The sequence below is a fragment of the Morone saxatilis genome, unplaced genomic scaffold (assembly GCF_004916995.1).
Source record: "Morone saxatilis isolate NCDOM2014 unplaced genomic scaffold, NCSU_SB_2.0 Contig1, whole genome shotgun sequence".
Lineage (NCBI taxonomy): Eukaryota > Metazoa > Chordata > Actinopteri > Moronidae > Morone > Morone saxatilis.
This window is the reverse complement of record NW_023339651.1, coordinates 6,847,055-6,871,467: the sequence shown is the minus strand read 5'-3', so window position 1 is coordinate 6,871,467 and position 24,413 is coordinate 6,847,055. Positions and strand designations below refer to the sequence as shown.

Below are 24,413 nucleotides of genomic sequence, written 5' to 3'. Positions count from 1 at the left end.
AGTAATATTAAAAAAAGATCGAAAATCGAATCGAATCGAGGATTTGGAGAATCGTGACACCCCTATTCCTTATACTTTTCCTCTAGTGACTTTTTCTATATTGAGTATCGCACTAGAGCCCCATGTACACAGCTTCAACATGTGGAGAAATCCTAAGTTTGACAGGCCTGCTGTGCCTAGTTAGAGCTGCTAAGCTATGATTGGACAACTGCTGTTTAGGGCAGGGGTTTAGCAGCTGGTCAACTGGGATACTGTTTGATTCCTCATATTTAATTTAACACAAGTGCAGGCCATAGATTCACAATGTTGTTTGCTCTAATGACAAGCAGTGATTACACTCAATAAGGGCATGATGAGATTGTTGGCTTTGAAATGGCTGTCAATGGTAGCGCCTGCAGCACTGCCGTTTGTAATGGTTTATGCCTTGTCACCAAAGATGCATCTAATTGAGTTCATTAAATCCAGCCATATCAACCACAGTAATTGCTTTTAAATTTGTCCCTCTAAATTGATTCCCACTAATATGTCTGGAATTGAATTAGACTGAGGTGTCTTGTAGAATCACTTTACTGAAGGGAGATTTTTACATGAAGGATAACAGGCTTCATCAGTCATCAGGGTAGGCTACGATACAGACTATTAAAACACTATGAGATTTCACTAATCTGTGGTGTGATTGCGGTGAGCAGTTCTTCTCCTTATGATAGGGTTATGGCAGTGTGTTAGAAAAAAGCTGGAGTGAATTCTGGCAGCCTCTCTCTGTGTCACGTCAGCTGATTGGCAGCTACTCTGATGTCATTTGTTTTTGCGGGGCAAGGACAGGTCACGCTGGCTGATCTGTATTCCCTCTTTCTTACTTTCTTTCTCTCTCTCTCTCTGTGTTTCTCTTCTCCGCCTGCTCAGTCTTCAGATTTTCCTGTCTTCACTTCTTGTTTATAGCAACTCCCACTTATTCTCTCTCTCTCTACTTTGTGTCTTTCTTTTTCCATTTCTTCCTTTAAATAACAATAACATGTTTAATTGCGAATGAAGGAATGCTAAGGAAACCCCAAGATATTTGAGTATCTGTTTCTTTAATCCCATAAAATGAATTTTTATGCCTAAAATAATACTGGTCCCTTCTGTTCACATTTCAGTTTGAAGCTAATACAGCAATTATTTTTATAAATTACTGTATTAAAGTCCCTTTAAAACAAGCTGAGATAGCAGGAGACCGTCTTGCCATTTATTATGTTTCTGAGCTTTGGCTTAATGTTGTTAATAATGCAAAAATAGCCTGATATCTAACACTATGTGCTTTGTATGGCATGTTTTCTTGGGTCTATAAGACTCAGTGTAAAATCTTTTTTGTGGGGGGCTAATAAATGATGCATCAAAAACACAACAGCGCTCACAAACGCCCATAATGGATATGCTTCCATCACAAGATATGCAAATATCTAGACAGTTTGGAGCCATTTGTTTATCACAGTAAAGTACTACTTGTAACTCTGATGTATCCTTTAAAGATATATTCTGTTAATACAGAATCTGTCTGAATCTGTCTCTAGTCAAAGCCTAGAGACTAAATTGCCATTTGAACCCGTTTTACAACATTTAACTACACTAATAGGCTAATTGGAGTTGGTGAGGTTGTAATCTGACAAATCCAGTCTGATTCTGGGGGATTCTGGGGGATCTTGGCCCTCACTATGGGCTGCTAGGCCTGCCGCTTGTCTAATCACTCCTGACCCTATTAGAAATGAGTCCTCCTTTGTTACTGTGCGGTACTGTCAGTTCTGGGGGAACAAAAAGTGCCATTGTCTTTCTTTGCTGCGACTGGGATAGAAGTAATCTGTAGCTGTAGAGCTGCCTCAGGATTGCTATAATCCAGATTCAGTATTAATGACAGTCTAATCCACACATTTTTGACCCTCTGGAGAGGCTGACATGGCATCTCTGTTGTTGCTTGTGTAATGTCACTGATTCTAAAAATGAAGGGGGTTGCTTACGGCTTATGTCATGAGGGATGCAATATCCTGTTCCAGATTTTGTCTGCCGTGTATGCCAAAGTACTGCACTTGTCTGATACCAGCACAGACAATGCAGGGCTGTCATGTTGCTGGATTTGTCACATATATCCATGAATTCACTTTGAATTCAACCAGCTTCCCTGATGGCAAATGAGAATTGTTTTTTTGTATATTTGTTTTCCTTCCAGTCCTGAACATATTCATGCCTGAGACCAGTGTGGCTGACAAACACAATAATTGCATGCCTGTGTTGAGAACGCCGAAGGACCATGGGGGTGTGTTTGCTCACCCATGCACAACATGCAGCGGGGGCAAATGACATGGCAATGGTGATCCTCTACTGCGTGCACTCTTTGTTCAACACAAAGGGACACAGAGGTAGATGAGTAGATGTGTGTGAAATCCATCACACAGCTGCTAGCTTGGCACGGTGATCAGTAAAGCCCCCTCCTCCACCAGAACGACTCCTACACCATCTTATCTCGTCTCCTCAGAGCTGTGCACGTGGGCCTTTTGTTTACAGCTCTTTCCAGTGATCCACACCAGTAATCACCATGACAGGTAGCAAGAATCTCTGACAACCCCCCCCCCCCCCATCCACAACCTTTGATTCTTTAGTGATGGCCAAGGGACAGATTACTATCTGGACTTAGAGGCTAGCACTGACACTCTGTCTATTTTACAACGAAATGAAAAATGGGAAGTGCGGTGTCTAGTAAAGATGCCCTTCCACACATAACCACCTAAATGAAAATGAATGAAATATTAAATCTCCTCTTTCTCCTCTTTTACTCAACAACAAAACATAAGGAGTGGAACAGACAGTCTGGTGCAGCAACTGTGTTTTAATCCAGCATAACTAATGATTCAGTTGTTTGCATTTACATGTTGTTTTGTTTCTGTTGTTAGAGAACTGAGCAAGACGGAAGTACTGATTTGATCATGGCTTATTAATGGTTAAGACACATACCCTATGATTGCATCAAACCTGGTTGTTGACATACTGCTGTCTCTCTCCCCCATGTTTCCTCTCTGTATGTCTACTGTCACTATCAAATAACGGGCCAAAAAATTATCTTTAATAAATATATTATAAAATGCATACATTTAGACAGCCTCCTGTGCTATCTGTAACTTTCCCAGACAGAGAGTATGCAAGACTTTAACTTCTCTCTCAAGCTTTCTTTTTTTATTCTTCACACAGCTACTTCTCATTTTTGGTGTGAAGAAATTGCACAATACAATGTTATTTCAAGTATACTGCCACACAGCCCTTCAGCGTGTCTAAGCAGCTGTATGTTGTCATTCTCCCCAACTGCCCTAAAACATTAGGCTGCCATTTTAAAAAACAGAATCAAGTTTTGTGGAAAAAAAGGTTTGTGTTTGGGTGTGAAAAGCTGCAGCTTAGTGTGGATGTAAGGCGAATATGAAGAGAAAAGATGTGTTTTAGCTGACTTAGTGTGAGCTCAGTTGAAACTTTGCACAGTAAAACGATAAAGGGTTGCAGAATATCACTTGAGCTGAGCAGAGTGGTATTTTCTGTAAGTCTAGTCTGTTTTACAGACGGGTAAGAAGAGCATTGATGTTTCGGATCAATGGAGGCTAACAACAAAAACCCAAAGTGCCTCAGTTTATATCATCTTGATGAACTGTTATGTGGTAAATATTGTGAAATGTCATTAAATGACACTACGGTTCACTTGATGTACAGTATTTGACAGTTTTGACAGTTATATGTTTATTACAACAGATTACAACATTTAATTTTCCCTAACAGGAAAACCAGTGTTACATGACCGTAAGAGTTTTGCAGCCTTCTCCATAATCTATTTGTGTCTAAAAGCCTGAAACTGTACCAGAAATTAAGCACACGTTTAACGATACGAACTATAAATAACGTACAGCATCCAGACAAATAAATCAATGCCCTGGAAATAAATCTCACCTGCCAATGTTGTCTGAACTCATTTATCAGTTTCACAGGCTGAATTCATCACCACAATATCACAGCAAATCCTTTTAAAAATGTAACATTATCTTGAATCAGCAGTCTTGTGTTGTATATGAGGAAAATCAATGGTGTCGCAGCTCGAGTGTGACTTGCCATCCATCAGTCCGTTGGCTGACTGGAGCAAGCTACTGTAGACGATGTGCTGAATGGCCAATTTCCTGTTACCTGTTAAAGATAGAGTACCGCAGCAGCTCTCCGTATCATGATTTCCCTGTGGGTCATTGTAACTGCTAGGAAATAGATTAAAATACCACATTTGCATCTGTAATCTGAGCCCCTGGATAATTTGTGATCTAAGAAGAAATCCTGGTTTTGATATTGTTTGAAGTGTGGCAGACAGAAACGCTATGCTCTGAAGGAACAGGGCTGAATTCTCTCGGGCCTGTTCATGAAATACACAGCAAGTCTGCAGCAAGAGATGTAATTCCATCGTTACTTTCTTTTTTAGAAATATTGAAATTTGCGGTCAGTGCATCTCCTGCCAGCCCTGCAGATCTGATCCGTTTGCCCTCCAGAGCTGCAGCCAGTGGCCTTCAGTATGTTTCACGTTACATGTCAGATGATAATACACCAGCGTATTTACGCAACGACTTCCTGGAAGGAGGGTAGGGTTCCCCTCTATCTGATGACTAGATTACAGTATTTATTCACATGCACAGCCATTGCCTGTAGATCAGCTGAAGTGATGCCTTTGAAGAGAAAGATACAAAGAGGTTTGAGAACCTTATTTCAGGCGTGGCCTGTTACTGCTCCTGAGTGCAGTGGATGTTAACCCTGTAAATCATCCATATCCTGTTGATTTAAAGTTTACAGGGCGTTCTTCCTATGAGCTCCCACTTCCTGTAGCTGGAATACTTTCTTCAGGACAGTATAGGGTGTCCAGCTGTAGTAGTGAGATCATAGTTCATTTCACTTTTGTAATGTGATAAATTTAAAATTACTGCAGTTTTAGTGTAACGGTTAAACTTGATTGAAGTTCACAACACAGGACAGTCAAGCCACTATCTCACCTCAATACTAACCGAGCAGAACAGGCCAGACTAGGGTATTTCAGCTATTCTGAAATGAATGTTAAACCGCTATATTCGATATATTTATCTTAACAATGGAACTTCTTGTGGTCTATGTGATAGGGGTCGTTCATAGTGACAAATGCATTGAAAAGTTTACTATCCGCATCCATCTGCAACTTATGGTTTTGGTTCACTTTTAATGCTCTCACAGTGTCATTTGCAGCTGCAGCAGGCAGCTTTTTTTTAGCCTAAAAGTTCTGATAAACCCACTGTACACTACCTGCCCAGCATCAAAAGGCAAACCGACAAAGTTAGCAACAAGCTGATGAATGTAGTTGAGCATTTAGCAGCTTAATAGCTGTTGACATTCAACTTACAGAACATTATTAACTTAACTTCAAAGAAGATCAGATCAGTGTTGTGTTTACAGCTTGTTACTGCAGCCGCATTTGTTATTGCAGGTTTAAACCCCTGCAAACACTAAACCAACATCAGATAAAAATACAGTCTATGATAATAAGAACATCAGAATCATTCAGTATCTACAACACTAATACACTGGTATGTCCCTACAGTAGCTTGAAGGATGATGAATAAAACGTTCAGACACATTCTGGGTTTTATTATTTCTTATGTAGAAGTTTTTCCTGGCTAAGCGTGCAGTGTATCTCTAGGGATGGCAATGTCAGATGATCCCATCTCCAGCCTGCAGCGAAGTATCTATAAACAACTACTATATAATCTAATATCTAACAATCTAACAACTACTGGATGGATTGGAATTGCTGGATTGAAAATGCTAACATGCTAATGGCAGTGCCTCCCACAGAGCCACAAGTATTAAGGAACTGAGAATAGTTGTCTTCTCCATATTTTATCCAATATAATGGCTACAGACCTTTTTTGGCATCAAGCCACTGGTCTAAGTCCGCTTTGGTCTGATTTGTTTTGTTTTTTCAATATTCATTACAGAATGAGTCATTTTTAGAAAACTAATGCTTGGCTTATGGGTGTGAGGCACACCGACGATAAATGTTCTAGGTCATAGCTCACAAATATGCAGTTTTAGTGAGCAGTTTCCTTCTCTAATCTGGCTTAATATGCCACACAACTGAGCCAGCATTGAGCAAACGATGACATCTGTGTTAGTGTAGTCAGAATTGTCACACTTGACAGGAAGACACCCAGAGCTGTTCCATGTATGGCTCCAATTCTTTCCCTCTCCTGTATCCTTTTCATCTGTCTTTTTTACATGTGTGGCAGGGTTGAGTCTGTCCTTTCACTCTCTATATCCCTCTCTCTTTCTAGTTCTCACAGTCCAGCTAATTTTATACCCTCCCACCCCCCATGTTTGACTGTGAACCACAGTTCACACACAGGATATGATCTAAACTGTTTCTCTTCCTGCTTGTGGACACTGAGTCTTCTGAGTCAGTTTCATACCGTCACAAAGACGTGAAAGAGTTCCTCTGACCAGTAGCCAAAGATGTTGCATTCACGGACAAGTAGGACAGTGGGGTTGTTTTGTGCTTTATTATTCATTCAGCCTACAGCAAGTATCTTTCACAGACAATCTTTTAACAATTATCATCCATGTCTTTTTGTTGATGTGTTAATCATTCGTATTAATGACCTTTCTGTAGCAACAATATGAAGCGGATAAATGAACCCATTCCTGAAAAAGAGGATCGTTACATATTGCTTCACAGCTTCATTTGTGTTTTGATTTCTCACTCTGGTTCCTACTTTTGGCAGTTCTTTGTGAAAGAAGTGGAGGCGTTCATGGCTCTCTCTCCAACGTGTGAAACATCTCTGTTCCCAGACAAGGTTGTGCAGTCAGACAAGACATGTAGCCTTGGGCTATAGCCAGATATACTCATACGTAGATAGCTTGAGAAATCCACAGGGCGTTTTTTTCTTCCATTTGTGTGGGTGTACTTACATGCCCATTAATGTCACTCTATATGTGTGTTTTTGTCTTTTTGTGTGTGTGTGTGTGTATTAGAGAATGATTTGTAACTACCTATGTGTGGAGACATTTTTGTTTCACTTCCCTTTTTGTGGAATCCCACTGTTTCTCTGCCATACTAGCTGGGGTTCTAGGAGTTTAAGTGTTGCAGGGAATTTTCAGCTGGGGACTTGTTTAATCCTAACCCCGTTCTGTCTGAGCTGATCCCAGGTGCCTGGGAGAATAAGCTATGGGAAAGGATGTGAGAGGAGCAAGGGAAGAGACACCACCACTGAGGGGAAGTGTATCGGATTGTGAAATGGAAGACTAAATAATGTCTGTTTTTACATGCTGCAGTTAGAATAAACAGGATTTTTTAAGGCCTCTGTGTAGGTCTAGTGACTGAGAACTGGATTGACAGGCTGTCCAGAATGGTTCTCTTTTTTTATGGTGTTTTAACCAAAATAGTATATAATCTAATTCAAACCCATAAGGCAGGTGCGTAGGAGATGTAATATAATGAAAAAGCAGTGGACTCCCACACACTGCCATCACATTATCTGATTAAAGAAGCTGCATTTCACAGACCTTCATCAGACAGTACAATAAAGAGCATCTTTATACTACAGCTTCAAGGAGTAAAATCACATTAACACCTGAGACAAATAGACATTCAAATGCATATATAAGTCAGATTACATTGAGCATATCCATAACAATACACAAGAAAAAGAGACTCTAATGCACCTGGCCTCAGCAGCTGTTTCTCACTTATATTCTTGATGCGGTTTGGAAATTTTCTTCATTGCAGGGGCATATTCCATCACTCTATTGGTTATTGATCTGAGAGAGCCACAGGTAAGTATTAAATCATGGTTCTCATTTAGCTACCCACCAAATGAATAACACTATTGATATAGTATGCCACATACACAGTCTGTCTGTAAGTGATCTAGTCCTGCCTTGGCCCTTTAGGAAATTTCCAGATATTTGATTATAACAGCGATTGCCAAGTTTAGAAGAGCTGCTATATGATATTATCACACTCACATCCTGCTTGTTTTGGCTAAGGGCCACTTAGCAGTGGTGTTCAGCAAACCTGGATGCCAAGATCCAACCGGTGTGTTTGGGGAGTGAGACGGACAGGCGAGGGAGTCTCAGCTAACAGAATCATGCTCCTTGTTGCCGTCTGTCCTCCCGCTCTGGAACATTAAACTCACAATGTGCGGACAGCTCATCAGGGACATGGCTCTATTCACATCCGATCATAGAGGCGTGAAGTCCACACGCATGCTTTTCTCTCTTGCAGCGCCATTTATTATAATTTCTGCTGCTGCAGTTTTCATCTTGGGGCTGATTTTGCCCCTATCATGCTTGCCTGTAAACACCATAAATCACAAAAGAGCCTCACCACTTCTCTGACTTACATATCTCTCTAACACTGACATGGTAAAGCAGGTGCTAGACTGCTGCTGCTGCTGCTCTATTCTAATTAAAGCCTTATCATTAAAAATTCAACACCACCTTATTACTGTACATCTTAGTATTTTCCATTACGCAGTATTTAGAAAATAGTCTCATAGTTTCTCCCACCTAAGAAAGAATCTCTTTATATTGGTGGTTCCCAACCTTTTTATCTTGTTACTCCTTAAAACAGCAGAGTTTAACTGCATGCCCCTCAAGACAGACAACACTGTAAATGTTTTAGGCAAAGATTGACCAGTCTGAAAGAAAACACATTTTGTGTTGGATATTTTGTATGCTTTCTTGTCCTGTCACACAACCCCTGAGGTTTATCTTCTGACCCATTGAGGAGGTCCTGAACTCTTTATGATCTTTGTATTTTTGGAAGTGACACTCAGTGGCAGGTCAGAGACGACGTCTGTAAACACAGTGTTGTGCAGGACTGACGCTAGGCCCCGATAGTGACTCAGATGGCTACCCAATGGGCAAAGTGACATCTCTTTCTCTCTTACCCTCAAAGCTTATCTCTATAAATGGATTTGTGTTGGTGCACTCTAAGATCTCAGTATGATGTAATCTGATTGACCACAACCCTGGAGTGGTGTAAGAGTCAGTGTGTGTGTCTCTGTGTGTATACATATAGGTGAATGAGCTGTCCACCTGTCTTTGAGCTGGTATTTGTCACCTTGGTTCAATGTATTTTCAGCTGAGCTTAGGCTCTTGTCGGGGGAAATGCCAGGTATGTGAGAGTTTTGGTGAAACTGTGTTTTTGAGTCTGAAGCTGTAAATCTTACACCTGTGGAAGTCAATATTGGACAATCTATTACACCCTCAGATGAAGCACAGAGAGGTTATATATATATTATTATATATATACAACATATCTTCTTTGAAGTTGCTCCACACACACACACACACACACACACACACACACACATGCACACCTACACAAACACACACACACACACACACACACACAGACCTAGCATCTGGCCTGCTAGAGAGAAGAGATCTGATACAGTGCCAGATATAACTTGCCATTTCTGTGTGTATGTGTTATTATGCTATGAAAACTCTCCATGTTTGTTCATTTTGAATGTGACGCAAATTTTAACCTCATGCTAATTTGAATGCCTGACTGTTTTTGCACTCCATGTTTATTAGCCACAAACAGCTAGTGGTCTGACTACAGATAATAGTGGCTGTCATGGACTGAAAGGTCCAGTGTGTATCATTTAGAAAGATCATTCGGCAGAAATGGGATATAATATTCATAGGGATATTTTCTCTAGTGTATAATCACCTGATATAGCATTTGTTGTGTTTTTGTTACCTTAGAATTAGTTGTTCTTATCTACAGACACTGCAGGTTGCCTTCCATGGAGTATATTGAACTGCTATGTTTCTACAGTAGCTCAGAAGAGACAAACCAAACACTGGCTAGATAGGGTCCCTCACATTTTTTTCAGCCACTCCCAGACACTTCACAGCCTGTTCTTATTCCCAGGATGTCACATACAGATGTCTGCAGTATTCAGTTAGTTGCAATCCTCAGCTTCACAACTAGATGCCAGGAAATCCAGGTCTTTTAATGCATCTTAAAAAAAAACCCTTTTCTTTCACCTTTTATCAGGATGCCATTTCGGCTTGTCAAATACAGTCATTTCACAATCTAAATATAATATTAATCTTTTATGAGTAACCCCTATCTATGTAAGGTTTATCACATGCACTGTGGTCACTGATGTATGACTGTGAGGAAGTGATACTGTAGACAGTCACCAAGGGCTGCTTTGGTCACATAATGTCAGTGCTCTTGCTTCCCTCAAACACAATAATCTTTGTATTAATGTAGCTTAGAAAAGATAAGGAACTTAGTTGTTTTTGATTAAGATAAGAAAGCATGTGAGAAAGAATGTTAAAGTGGGCTGTCTTTGTTTGTATAAGTAAGTTCACCTTTAGGGCGCAATCTGGGGAAGCTCTGTTGGCAGGTAAAACCAGTGGTCACAGATTATTCTCACCTCCTACTCTATCTCAGCTGTCCTTTCTTACCTTTTTCAAGTGTCCAGTACCCATGGCTGCCTAGTTGATGCTGGTTGAGGGAACAAATGGTGGCCCTTTTGAGATGGACTACAGCTGCCTAGTTGATGCTGGTTGAGGGAACAAATGGTGGCCCTTTTGAGATGGACTACAGCTTCTTCTTCCATACACAGGAGGGACATAACTAGATTTTACACACAGAAATCGTATCCTGCATTCAGCAGCTTCCATGGGTTTCTGTGTTTTCCTCTGATGTTGTCGAGCATGATGCTCTGCATCCGATTGCATTACAGGGAGGTTCTTCTATTATTCAATAGTTTGCTTGATCTGATTCCACCCTGTCAGACCTTGTATTATTTATTTATAAACTTTGAGATGATATGTGACTTAAAATGCTCCCTCACAGTGCTTTCCAGGAATTTAAGACTATACATATCATGCAGGATTTACCATATTAACCATACCATATCTTTTTTTGATAAAGTCTCTTTTCCACTCTATCCTGCCTTCTGAGCACAGATTCTTTTGCTCAAACCATTATTTGGCTGCCATGGAAATCCTCAAGCATGACACCTCATTTTCCGGGATGTCATAGAGCAAATGTTGACTGCCTGTTTTCATTGAGCTCCAGAAGAGAGAGGGGTGGAGATTGGGAGGGCTGTAGGAGATCCATTCATTTAATGTTAGAGCCTAGAAAAAAAAGAAACAGGGAGAGAGGGAGAGAGAGAGAGATAGAACCCCCCTCCACACCTCCCCTCTGCTCGGCTAGACGAGAATGTCGCCATAGCAACCGCTCGGCATGCTCCCTGCCGCTGCTGGGTGGTGAAAACCTTGTATCTCCAAAATGTCCAAAGTTGCAAGAGCGGAGAAAAAGCAAGATGTGAGCTCAGGGCTTTTTGGCAGTTTGTAGCAAAGCTTTTGAATTAGATTTCCAAAGAATATGATCGCCAGTTTAGGTTTTCACCCAGATCCCTTCAGTTGAAGGTAAACTAATGTACCTTGTGAGGTTTTCCACACGGAAATGATGCCCCTCCGAGATTTCCTTTTTGGCTGCTCAGCGTTCGCAGGTAGATAATTGTGCTCCTCGTCCCCTTTTTTCTCACACCCTCCCCCATAGCCTCCTTTCAGGCCTCCCGTGGGCAATAGCAGGGATTATATATTAGATGGCACCAACCTGCAATTTCTACTACAGCTTATTCACAGTATGTACCAGTATTTTCTCACACAAATAGACTGAAATAGTATATATATATATATATATATATATCCAACACGTCTTGGATCAAATAAATATGTTGGTTACCAGACAGAAAGAGGCTTTATGTAAAACTCCAAATCTGGGCTGATATGCATATTTTTGCCATTAGTAGATTTAGAAATCAGGGGAACCTAATTTTTTTGGTTTTTAAACAAGGCTGATACTAAGAGATTTGCACTAAGAGATGGCTGCTGGATTTAATTTTAATTATAGGTGCTTTGTAAAATGTTACCCCTCCAAAAAATGAACTAATTTAACCCTCCTGACTAATTTATACGTCTTTTCTTCACCATGGTTACATTTTGTGACCGTCTGCATATCACCCTTGGGCACCTTCTTAGACTTTGTGCCATCTTCACTGTTCCTTTTTTTTGATGAGAAAATGCATACTTTCTTCTGAATTTCCCTCAATGCTAAATGTCATCATTAAGCGTGAAGGGTAAACTATAGAGGTTGTATATGCTGTTTTTATAATGCTGTAGAGTCTGCTTATTACTTCACAGCCTCCTCCTTTGGGGAAGCTTGCCCCTACTCTCAACTGCACTCTCTTCTTGCTACACACCGTTTCTGCTTAAGACAGGAACTGCATCACACCTTCCCCATCTTCCAGCTTCTGCTCCTCGTGTGTATCTGCTGTGTTGTTAACTCTCTAACATGTTCTTCTTGCTCTCTGTTCCAATAAAGGTGGTGAGCAGCATCCCTTTAAGGCTTGCAGCTCTGCCCTACAAAAACTCCGGCTGGCTGCTGCTTGGTGAGCCCCTGAAAGTGAAGAGCTGAGACAGCCGCCTGGATCCACGAATCGTCTCTCCTCGCTGGGCTGTGAGACCAGACTTCACTCCCCCACCTCCAGATTCTGTCCAATTTCTCGCTGAAGATGACAGCAACAATGTGACTGCTGGACTATGTCAGAACCATGTGACCTGCTATTATGGATCTGAGAATCAGCATACATTGAATCAACACTCATCCAGGTAACTTAGCACACTGTGGCCTGCATACATAGCATCAATGTATTTTATGATTAGCAGCTGCGGTAAGTCTTTAGGGTGATTTGAACAGGGCTGTTTATTTTCGTTGTATACTAATAGTTAACATTTTACAACAAGTTCCTGGCATCTTTGTGTTCAGTCACTTCCTCAATCTGAAGATTCATGCCTACAGCTTGTTGTTTGTGTCAGCTGGTAAAAAGGATCCGAAACAGGAAGTGGAACAGTAGTGAGAACATATAAAGTGGTATGGTTTGTGTTTATAGTGTGTGAAGTATATCTGATTAGGAGTCTGTGAAATAGAGTTGCTTTTGGCTTTGTACTTCATGCTGATATTTGGAACCTGATGAAGACGTTTTTTTGAATTAGTTTGTTAAATATATTGTCTTGCTCTTGCAGGCATACGAAAAAAAGCTCTTAATATTATTTGAATTGAGACTTTGAGCCTCAACTTAAGTGCCTTTGTTATTGTTGACATTTTAGAAGTAGAGTTTTCCAAGGGTTTTTGCTCCCAAAAGCATATTGTAAAGTTGCCAGCATAATTAAGACTTAAGAATTACAGGTATCACTGTATTAGGCTTGATAGGAAAGTATGGAATATGGAAGTGACATAAAGCAATGAAGACTTCTTTGTTTAGTTTTTTTACTCGACATGATTCTTTTTCAATTTATAGTCTGTATACCATCAACTGAGGTCACTGGGGCTGTTCTAGATAGATGGTCTGCTTTTGTCAATTTACATACACACACATGGTCTGTATATTTAACGAGAGATTCATTTTCCTGTTATTACAGCCCATGCTCGGTGGCTTATAGGAATTTCACTGATTTGATGTCCTGATTAGCGATAGAGAAAATAGAGAAAGCCCCTCAACACCCATGCTTTTGACTTTCCTGTCTTTAACAATCCCCTTCATTGTTTTTTTTTTTATTTAAATATTTAAGTCCCTGCAAGCTGTTTAATGATTTGTGGAGGTGTTTGACCATGAAAAAATAAGGACAAAGGGAACTTACAGTAGATGAAAAACAAAGTCTGAGAAGGAAGGAAAGAGAAAGGAGAGGAGACTGTGAGTGTGTTTGTGTTAAAATGTGTGGCTAAGTCATTGTCTGTCCAGCTGTGTCTGCATGTGTATGTATCTTATCCAGGGTTTTTGTCAGGAGTGTGTGGCAGACTTGCTCCCATTTCCCCTTTGGAGCGGAGCGGTACAGGAAGGCTGGCTGGTTGGCTGGCTGCACAGGAAAGGAAACAGTCTCTATCAAACAGCAGATGGAGGACAGCATGTGCTTACATTGCAGAAACACACACACATGCATGCACGCAGGATGCATGTAACCCTACATACACTGTGCAAATACAGTAGCTTTTATTAAGAGTGTGACCCAGATCGCACATCGCAAATATCACCTGTAGAATCTGAAGTTTTCATTCAGTTCTAGTTGAATAAGGAAGACAGAGGACACTTTGACGTTTCACATGAACTTTTGAAATGTTTTCGTAATAGCAAAGACATTTTTTCTCGCTAGAGGGTTGTTTTGCCATCTTGACTTTTCTCAAAGCTCAAAGCTTTTGTTTTCACTTTCATTGTGTCGGCAGGGTTTTGTTCACCTGAAAAAATCTGATTATGTAAGGTGGAAATGACTTTCAAATACTGTGTAAACCTTTTTTCAGTGAGCCCAATCTGTCAGGTTCTTTGGACAAAAACAGTCAAATACTATTTAGTCTTGTGTTATAGTTATAGACACTAGCAGAGCTGAGATGTTGACCCCTGTGTTACCTCTGTGGCCTGCAGGTCAAATACATTTGTCTGTTCTTGAGATTTAGTGATACCCAATATGTCATCACATCCTCCTCCTCCTTCTGCCCCCCGCCTGGTGTTTATGTGCATGATTTCTGATGGCCTGTCATGCCTCCATGCCTCTGTCAAGACCTGTTAGTGGTGGGCCAGTTCTCTCACTGCATGTCGGCCTGTCTCGCAGAGCTTTTGTCAGCAACGTTTGAGGACTGGATGTTGCACTTCCTTTTTCCAAGAGGGCAGTGAGTTCTCCAAGAGGCCTTCGACGTAGAATAGTCATTTGCTCTCAATATGGTGTGTGTGTCCTTTCTCATTCGTGTAACAAGCCTGCTTAGGAGGGAGGACAATGAGGCTCACTATGGTGCCCAAGGCCCCACTGAATGACTCATATTCCTATAGAATTCAGGCAGAAACCAAACAACAGGGTTACACAATCTTAATCAACAAAGTGCTGCTCATAATGTGCTCTGCTGGGGCCGTGATCCTGCAAAAGAGGATTGTGAAAAATGTGTCAGGTTGGAGTTTGGGGTGGGTAACATAATTACTGTGCTTCCACTTATAGTTTCTCCTGCAAGGCAGGCTGCTGTTTGAATCTGCAATCACCGCACATCCTCTGTGAATCTGGACTATGCTGTGAAAATACCAGTTGTTTTTGTTTTTCTACTTGTTTGTCAGGCCTGTTGTCACCGGATGTATGATAAGGGAGCATAAGGGGGCTAAGATGAATTATGATACTGCAGTTTTGCTATGGCAACCAGAGTTGCTCGAAGGTAAAAACCACACTTCCTATGTAGACAGTCTGGAGACATGTCAAAAACCAGAAGACTTGGTCCTCATATCCCTCTTTAAAGAGTCACAAGAGGGTTTGCGTCTGCGCTTAGCAGACAGGTCGGCTCTATCTCTGCAGAGCAGCAGAGGCAGGCTCCTCATCCTCGCAGCGTGGGCCGTTCACTTATCCCTTCTGGTCCCACATCTCCTCTCCTCCTCCTTCTCTTTTCGCCCCTCAGAATCAAGTGGCTTTTTGTTCTCCCGCAGCGGTGCTTATCACTTGTTTCTCCACTGCTGCCCTCCCCCCTCCTCCCCATCCTTCTCTCAGGGAATGAAAGGATATTTTGGGGGATAGATCTTGTCTGTCCTGCACAGATCCCGAAGGACTGTGGTTATCTCTGTCTCTCGGTTTTTGAAAATGGGGGTTCTATGCACGATCCCCCCTCTTTCTCTGGGGGTTGGTTTTCTATGAGCCAGGTCTGTTTAGCCCCAGCCCCTGCATCAACACTGATGTTAAATAAATCTCATGCCAGTTGAAAAGCTTTGTGGATTGTCATTATTACAGGCACTGACACTGCGATTTATTTTAATTCATTTGAGTGAAGTAGGTTTCTTTGTCCCATGGGATTCCTCAATTGCCTGTTATTTCTACGCTTGAATAACATGACATAAAAATGAGCCATTCATTCTCAGGGGAGACAGCCTGGTTGGTTGTAATGCTCTCAAATCAGGCTCCCAGACGGCATCTGAGTCAGCTGTTATGATTCTGCATAGAACTACATTTTAATCTGTTTAATCCTTTTTTATTGACTATTAAAAGTTTCTAAAAAGGACTCTGAAATGTACGGTCAGTTAAAGAGGTGATTTACCCATGATGTGACCACCAGTCATCATCTTGATTATTGTTTCAGATTCATTTTGATGTGTAAACAGAATTTAGGAAATTCCAGAGGCTTAAAATCATAAAGGATGTGGTTCTTGAATGGTTAAGGCTTTGTTTCTGCACTGATTCCTGTTAGTAAATGCATGAGAACAACTATAAAGTACCCACACAGTCTAATCAAAGTCATGCCTACAGAATGAATGTTTCAAATTATAAAGAGTCCTGATAAAAAATTTACTTTAAAGGAAAATTCCAGTGTTTGCCAATCTGGGTCTCATTTTCAGATTTTTGTCCATTATGGCTATTGGTGATGATAACATTTCACACAACTACATAGCACTGAATGAGGCAAGGAGTGTGAACCTGTTACAGTTTTCCAGAAAAACTTAAAGGAACAGTTAACAATTTTGGAAAATACTACAATAATACTATAATACATAAATATGTTATGTGCCTTCTTGCTGAGAGTTAGATTGATACCCCTGTCATGTCTGTGAGATAAATATGAAGCGAGAGCCAGCAGGCTACCATTACGTTAGCATAAAGACTGGAAATAGGTGTAAATAGCTAAGCGGTGACTGTGTGGACTCTCAGCTGGTTGCCTGGCAACTCACTGCAACCTGATGTGAAATAGTTCTAGCACATATTTCCCCACAATGAAACCACAGTTTGTCATTTTTACATTTCAGTTTTTATACAGTTTAACAGGATGTAACATGTTAATTGGTGAGCGTTAGAGGTGCTGATAGTTTTTTGTTTTTGTTTCTTTCACTTTGGACAGAGCCAGGCTAGCCTTTTTACCCTTTGCTAAGCTAAGCTAATCACCAGTTGGCTTGTGTTTATCTTACAGACACAAAAGTGGTATCGTCTCATTTAACTCTTACCCCAAAAACTATTCCTTAGAATTTAACAGCAATCTAAAAAAAAATATCTAAAAAATGTTTCTTCGAGTCAGACTGAAAGTAAACACGGTAGTCGCCTAGCGCTCCTGCAGCGAAATGCATATCACATCCACTTCCTTGTCTGTTTGCCTTCTGATTTACCTGATGGCTTTGTTTATGCTACTGTGAGGCTATGACTCACTTAAGCTTGTGTGTGCATGCTAGAGAAGTAGTAGCGAAAGCAAGACAGTGTTTTGTGTGGACTTTTCAAATTGCACACAAAATTATATGGTACACACAATGCATATTTTATTGACTGCTTCTGTTTTATAAATCCAGTTGTGGCTAATTGCTCTACAGCTGCTATGTGGTCTTCTACGACAGCTATATGGATTTCCAGGTTACTATTTTCTGTCTTTATGTTTTGTTAGACTCAATTACAAGTGTTTGAGATGTTTTTTGTAAATTTTTTTAGTAGGAGGCTTGTGTCCTTCCGCACATAAACGTAATTCCCTAACACCCACAAATACCACAATTTTCCTTTAATCAAAAAATTTTGATCCAACATATATTCCAAAAAGTGTTAGCCTCATATTCAAGAGCCTAAGAAGTCATTAGTTTGCCACTGTATGCAACACTTCTGTCTTCCCCTTAATGGCTTTACAAGTTGAGCAGTAAATTTCCCATACATCACCACGCTGACAGTCTCCCAGCTTTACAATCCCAACAATCCCTTCTTCTTCTTTCTCTCTTTTCCTCTACATGTCTCACACACTAATACCTGTTCAAGCAGAGTACTGGTAATCACGGAGTGCTGGGCGATAATGAGAAGTGTCACAACACCAGTCTCGTCATTTTCAGCCCAGCTGCTGCGCATTACACTGGCTATCGACGGCTCTGATTCCAGGCCATAATTGCTCTGCTGCTGAATAATTGAAAGAGGGGTGGAGGTAAATCCCAGAGGTGTCAGGGTGGGAGAAAGATGGATGCCTCGGTGTTCAATGCTGTCAGGTCGGGAGGTGTAAGGGGCCTGGAGGACATGATGAGACCCTCACAGGGAGATTGCCCCACCTCCCTCACGTACACACACGTGTTGTGGATGATGGACCACTAGTAGAATGATTTCTGGCACAGTGGTTCTCACACAGGCCCTGGCACATGTGTTTGTGGATTTGTGGGTATGCGTGCATCCCCATGTGTGTGTATTTCATGCCAAGCAGCCAGGCAGTGTAGCCTTTGCATGCCAATTGTTAGCAGATTTGGTGCAGAAATGTATGCATGTAGTGCGTTTGTGCAGGCGTGTAAATCGGTGGATCAGAAGTGATTGAAAGACCTACTGGCGCCTTGGGAAAATTAACTGTGACTGTGTGTCTGTGACACACTCATACACAACCACATGAACACACAGACTAAGTGACACTCAAACAAGCCAACCAAGTGTAAGCTCAGATGTGGTGTTTGCTAATGCAGACGACAGACTGGAGTAAATATTTACTACCAATTATGCTCTTGGTCTCCACGCCTCACCAAAATGTACAGTAGCTTTTAACTGCTATAAACGCTGAAGGCATTAAGTCATACACTAAATGAGAGCTGCTCTCAAATGTTACAGTTATGGCCGGAATGTTTTTAAGAGGATTATCAATAATCGCTTCTCATCTAGTACCATGTTATTCTTAACTAATATGCAGCAGCTAAAAGCTCTCATTTGCAGTAAGGACTGCTCTAATGGCAGTGCTTTTAGGGTCTGACACAGTAGCTTCCATATCTTAGGCAACAGGATGTTGTGGCCTGAACCTGGCAACCACAGCTTTTATTTCCTGTCAGTGGTTAACATGGTTTTCTCTTTGTTCTTTTATTCAGTATATGTGCCTCTCCTGCATGCAAACATAACACCATACATAAACACATATACATTTTCTCACACATTCAGCTGAGATCTCCATGGGAGATGCAACATTTGTTCCCATAGACATGGAGGGCTGACACTGCAGAGCGGAGCCAGCGGGTCTCCAAGGTCATTACCACTGCCACAGCGTCTGGGCGCCCTGGGAAGGAGGCAGGAATTGATTAATGACAATGCTAGGAGCGCAGGAGGGGAGGAACCCCGACTGGCAAGAGCAGAGCTAGAGTTGTTACTGTACAGTGGTGCTGTAGATAGTGCTAGTGAGATACTGCATAGCATGACACAGTAGGATACTACAAGTACTCCTGATAATTAAAATAGTAATCTTAAAGTATCTAAGTTGGATCTTCAGTAAAGAGAATTAAGTTGATGGAAGGATTTTTAAATTACAGGCGACATAGCAAATTCAGTATTAATCTCGAAAAATGAAATTAATTACTTGCTGAAAAAGTAATTATGTTACTTTACTGTTTACTTTTACAGAAAAAAATATCAATGTTACTCAATTAAGTACAAAACAGAGTTAACAAGCAACCAGCCTATGATTTTGGGCTATTTACTGACCTTCAACAGTTAATTCATGAGCAAGCAACCAAGCTAACCTTAGCTACTATGACAAAATGCTTTGTTCCTGTTTCATACCGGTGTTCACTTTTGATATATAGTGAAACGTCAATACTAAGCTAGCTATTATTGTTTATAGTAACAGATAGATTGACGATTGCAGGCACACACTATAGAACTGTATTCATTGTGTGAGGTGCAGTCTTCAGGCATAGGAAATGCATTAAATGTGTTCAGTCTGACCTGAAGCAGGGATATCACATAATTGCTTATTAATCACACACACAGACATCCCCCCAAGCAATTTGCACCCAGGTTATAATCATAATTTTAGCATGAAGTAGTCAAGCATATAGAGTACAAAGAAGTATTGTATAAACCTCCAAATTGTTGACATAAATGATATCATTATGAACAATTTACTTAATACCAATAAATGCTTTAGCTCTGACAGCTTTTTTTTTTTTTACTGTATCCAGGTGTGTTTAACATTACACAAGCACTCTCCTTCCCACATTTTTTACCAAACGTCCCTGTTCCTCAGAAGCTGTTAACTTAGACAAAAGGCTGGATTGACATCAGGTTCTCAGGTTTTCACTGTGTGTCTGCATGCTGGCTTTTCTTTTCTGTTTTTTTCTTTTTTTTAATAATGCCGACGTGTTAAACATCCCACAGGTGCCACGTTGGTGGCAGTACTGCTGGTCAGGTTACCATGGGAACACATTGTGAAGAACAGCAATACAAGCGTTAAAAACAAATCTACATTTTCCACAGTGCACTTTTTAAAATCTTAGAATGGATAATGAATAAGTGTCACAAATTTTAAATACAGTTTGAATTCAGATCATGGAAGTTGTCTGCAGAAACTTATATATGCAGACACACACAAATATATAATGGGAAGTGGTCGCACATCTGTGTGAGATGGACACCCCAGCTTCATTTCTTCTGTAAAGACTGTGAATGTGGTGCGCTGTCCTTTAAATAGCTAACCCAGCCCAGGTTTACAAAGGCAGAGAGCACAGAGACAGAGAGACACGGTGATACGAAGACCACATTCTCAAATAGAAAGCGTGAACTTAAACCTCCTGCATTGTTCTGGTTCAAAGTTACCCTGTGCTTGTTGTTCTTTTAGAGGGGTTATTAATATCCTCACATTAAATACCCAAACACATACAATTATAAGAGTACTCCAGTCATTTTGTGTGGCATTTTAATAATGTTGGTGAACTGGAAAATATTAAAAAAATATACCTTAGAGGCTGAGGTATTCTTAATTTTAGTCCATATAATGGGTCCTGATGCAGAATCATTGCATCTTACACTTCCCATAATGCCACTTGATAAAACTTTTAATGATTTTGGTGATTTATTAAATTCGCGTCACGAACAACCACAGAAAATACATGTATAAGTTTGTAGTACTGTCCGACGGCAACGACACATTGTGACCACACACACACCTACAACATTACCGTCTCCCTCACACATCTTCCCCTTTTTCTACCAACCATTACAACTAAAATCCAAAACCTGTTACTGTAGTTACATAAACAAACACAATATATCATCCAGCCACAGCATGACTCCATATCCAACTGATCAACTCTTGCAGCTTTGCTCTATAACAAGGCTTCTCTATTTTGCTCACAAGTAACTCTGTGGTAGCACCACAACAAGCGCTGTGCGAACATGTCGCTTGATCTTGGTTTAAATCGAGGTCCTCATGAGGATGAGTATATTGAACCTAAATGGTGGAGGAGGGCCCTGCTGACGTTACACTAACACTATCACCCACAACCACACGTGCAAATGATAAAGTAGGACTGCTCAAGTTAATCTGATGAGGATCCAATACCTTTGCTAATAAAGAATTGTGACCAAGATATGTAGTGAGGGCTGTTTAAGTGCTGGTAGGCAGCCTAGCTGTTTCCAATCTGAATACTAAGATAGGCTAACCGTCTCCTAGCTGTAGCTTTACATTTTCCGTACTGACATGAGAGTGATATAAATCGTCTCATCTAATTCTCTGCAAGAAAAGCAACTGAGATGGTTGCAAACATGTTTTGAACACAGCAGTGAGAAAATGCACAGCAGGTTTTAGGTTACTAGTTGTTTTACCCCTAATAAGCCTTCTTGCAGGTTTCAAACCTTGTGGCCTGAAGGGTAAACAGTCTGGCAGCTTTTTGCTCAGAGGACACAATGTACCTAGTGCCCAGCCCGCTCACCCTGTCACATCGCCCCTACACCCACCACCCATTTTCCAAATTCCACAGCTGATGTATTTGAAGAGACAGAGCGACTCTGTGCCCAGAGAAACCACATTCAATTGAACTGACAGTGGTCTGTCCACAGGAAGACCCGATGCCAGGGAACACCGTGTTTCCTGTCAGAGGCAAAGACAGCCAATTTCTCTGTCTTAACTTCTAATTGTAACAAGCTTGTCCTTTCTGATGGTTAGGTTTCTGGGGCTAATTAGTGAGACAATAGTGGAGAGCTGCAGGGGTATCATTATGTCACTTCAGGGTTTTTTTTAAACCCCAGACTGAAAGAATGACAGAGCAGGAAGCACACCACAAGGAAAACACAAGTCCACAGAGAGTGATAGCTCATCCTCCAAAACAAAACACTGTCAGCGTAAAGCATTTATCAGATTTTTCATTTGGGACTATAAACGACACAAGATTCACCATGAGTCAGAATTCCCACACTGCCTTTTTTCATGTTTGGAGAAAGAGAGATGCCTTGTAGTGGCCTGTTTGTATTCTCTGTTGCCTGTCTGTGTACTTTGACATGATGATATCTGTGCATGTCTACATTCTTGTTTATATGCTTTGAGGTATGCAGGTATTCAGAGGTAGCAGGGTGTAATCAGTGGAGACAGAGCTGGGAGTTACACAATGCATACCAGATGCTGGAGGTCTCTATGAACACATAACAGTGGTTGAGGTGTTATCATATACAGGATCAATGCAGAAATGTACCAATCAGATATGTAGCTGGTGCTGCTGTTACTCTCATTGGGGCACTAAACTGTGTTCTGCTGTATATCAGACACGTCTTCATCCATCTCAAACAAAAAATGTTGTTGCAATTTTTTAAACGGACAACATCATTTTGTGAAATGATAATCACAATGTTGTTCAATGAAAGTTGATACATTTTTTGCCAGCCCTAAGAATTTTAGTTTTTTTTTTTGCGCCCAAGGTATATATTTAACGTGATATTTTACATTTGAAAAATCAACTTGTTAGTGCTCTCTGCTGGACAAATTATACACTGTTACTAAATTACCTCAAACCTAATTTGGCATTTCTATAATGCAATTTCTTGTTACGCATCGGCCGATATACACTTATACTGATATAAATACAGTGAGCTAACATCAGCCGATATCAACCTTGCAGATTGCAAAATATCCCATTATATCCTCATGTAGCATATGTTTTCTTAAATTATATCTGCAGTGGTTAGTTAGGAATAAGTTTCATTTCTCTACCTTTATCGTATTAAATTGGCGTTTGACCTGCAGTTCCTCTCAATACAGCTGACCTCCTATTCAGCAGCCCAGGATGACACTGACCCATCGTGAGACAGAGCGAACTCTATGCCTGGGTGACTCGGGACACAAATACCACTGAAATAACTTGCTGTCTAGTTGGCCAGGACAATACCCTTCCCCAAGGCTACTTGCAAATGTCTCCTATCGGAAAATAAGGACGCCTTAGAACTTCCCCCGAGCTGACATCTCCCATGACCTATTTTCATTATGGCTGATGGTTTGTGACTAGCTGCGGAGTGCTAAGTAGAGAAAGGACAATACACAGATGAGAGCACACACATACAGTGCAATGATAGCTGTTTGCCCAGAGTCTGACCTGATGATGATGTTTAATACTAATAGTCTAATTTGAGACTTGAGGTCCTTGCTGGTATATGCTGAGTGAGGAGAAATAAAGAAAAAGAGATTAGATACCCATAGGAAGCAGTGCTATTTATAGTTATGTGAGGAACATTTCCCCACAAAGACAGAGGAAAGGAAGTTGGTGATCTCCTCAGAGATGTTGAAGAGGTCAGGCTACAGACCACTGCAGTGACAAGATGTGAAAAGCTGAAGAGCAGCGGGGATGAGCAGCTTGTGGTCCCCCAGGAGCAGTTGAGCCACGCAAGGGTTGGAGGGTTAAGATGTGACAGAGTGACATCTCCAGAGGTTACAGAGAGGGAGCCAGGAACTAGGGGATGCTTACAAGGAGCAGCAACACAAGACACAGCCTTAGGGCTAGCTATGAGCACTCTGCTGGGTGTCCCTGTTGAGCCATCGTACACACAAACAAACAGACACAGCTTACATAAAATTCAATGCAGCTTGTGTCGTGGAAAGTCCCAAACAGCGTCATGTGTGAATTTCCACACCACAAAACCTTGAGTCTTATACACATAGTGCTACCCTTAGGATTCACACACTGTACAAACTCATCTCAATATCCTCCCCCTCATCCAAGCTTGTGACATTTGCAGAGAGAGCCTTAAAGAGGGGGGATAAAGAGGGAAGAGGCCTGGATAGAAGGGGGTAGCACACTCCTCCTCTTCTCTCATTAGAATTCTCTCATCAGTTTTCCCCATGGAGTGGGGCGGGACATGTCAGGGTTTATTAATCGCTCCAGGAAATATTATTGACCTGGACCTTCTGCTCCCTCTCTCCCTGCTGCAGTCAGTGTCTTTGCTCTGCTGCCTCCACATTCCTCCAATGTCCTGCCTGGACACATTACAGGACACTGCGGCACAGCGTGGAGGCTTCAACACACAGTGTCTTCATTGACTATGCACTTGGCCAGGGCTCTCTTTTCACCGCAGCTGCAAAGCACCACCCACACACACACACACAC

General features: G+C 41.1%; 1 protein-coding gene across 1 annotated transcript in view; it reads left to right on the top strand.

Moving 5' to 3' along the window:
• ptprea (protein tyrosine phosphatase receptor type Ea) overlaps positions 1-24,413 on the top strand; it is a 50,772-nt gene that overhangs the window by 12,153 nt on the left and 14,206 nt on the right. The window contains exon 2 of the mRNA XM_035666774.1: positions 12,431-12,717. The gene's annotated coding sequence lies outside the window, so the exon portion shown is untranslated. The remainder of the gene's footprint in view (positions 1-12,430; positions 12,718-24,413) is intronic.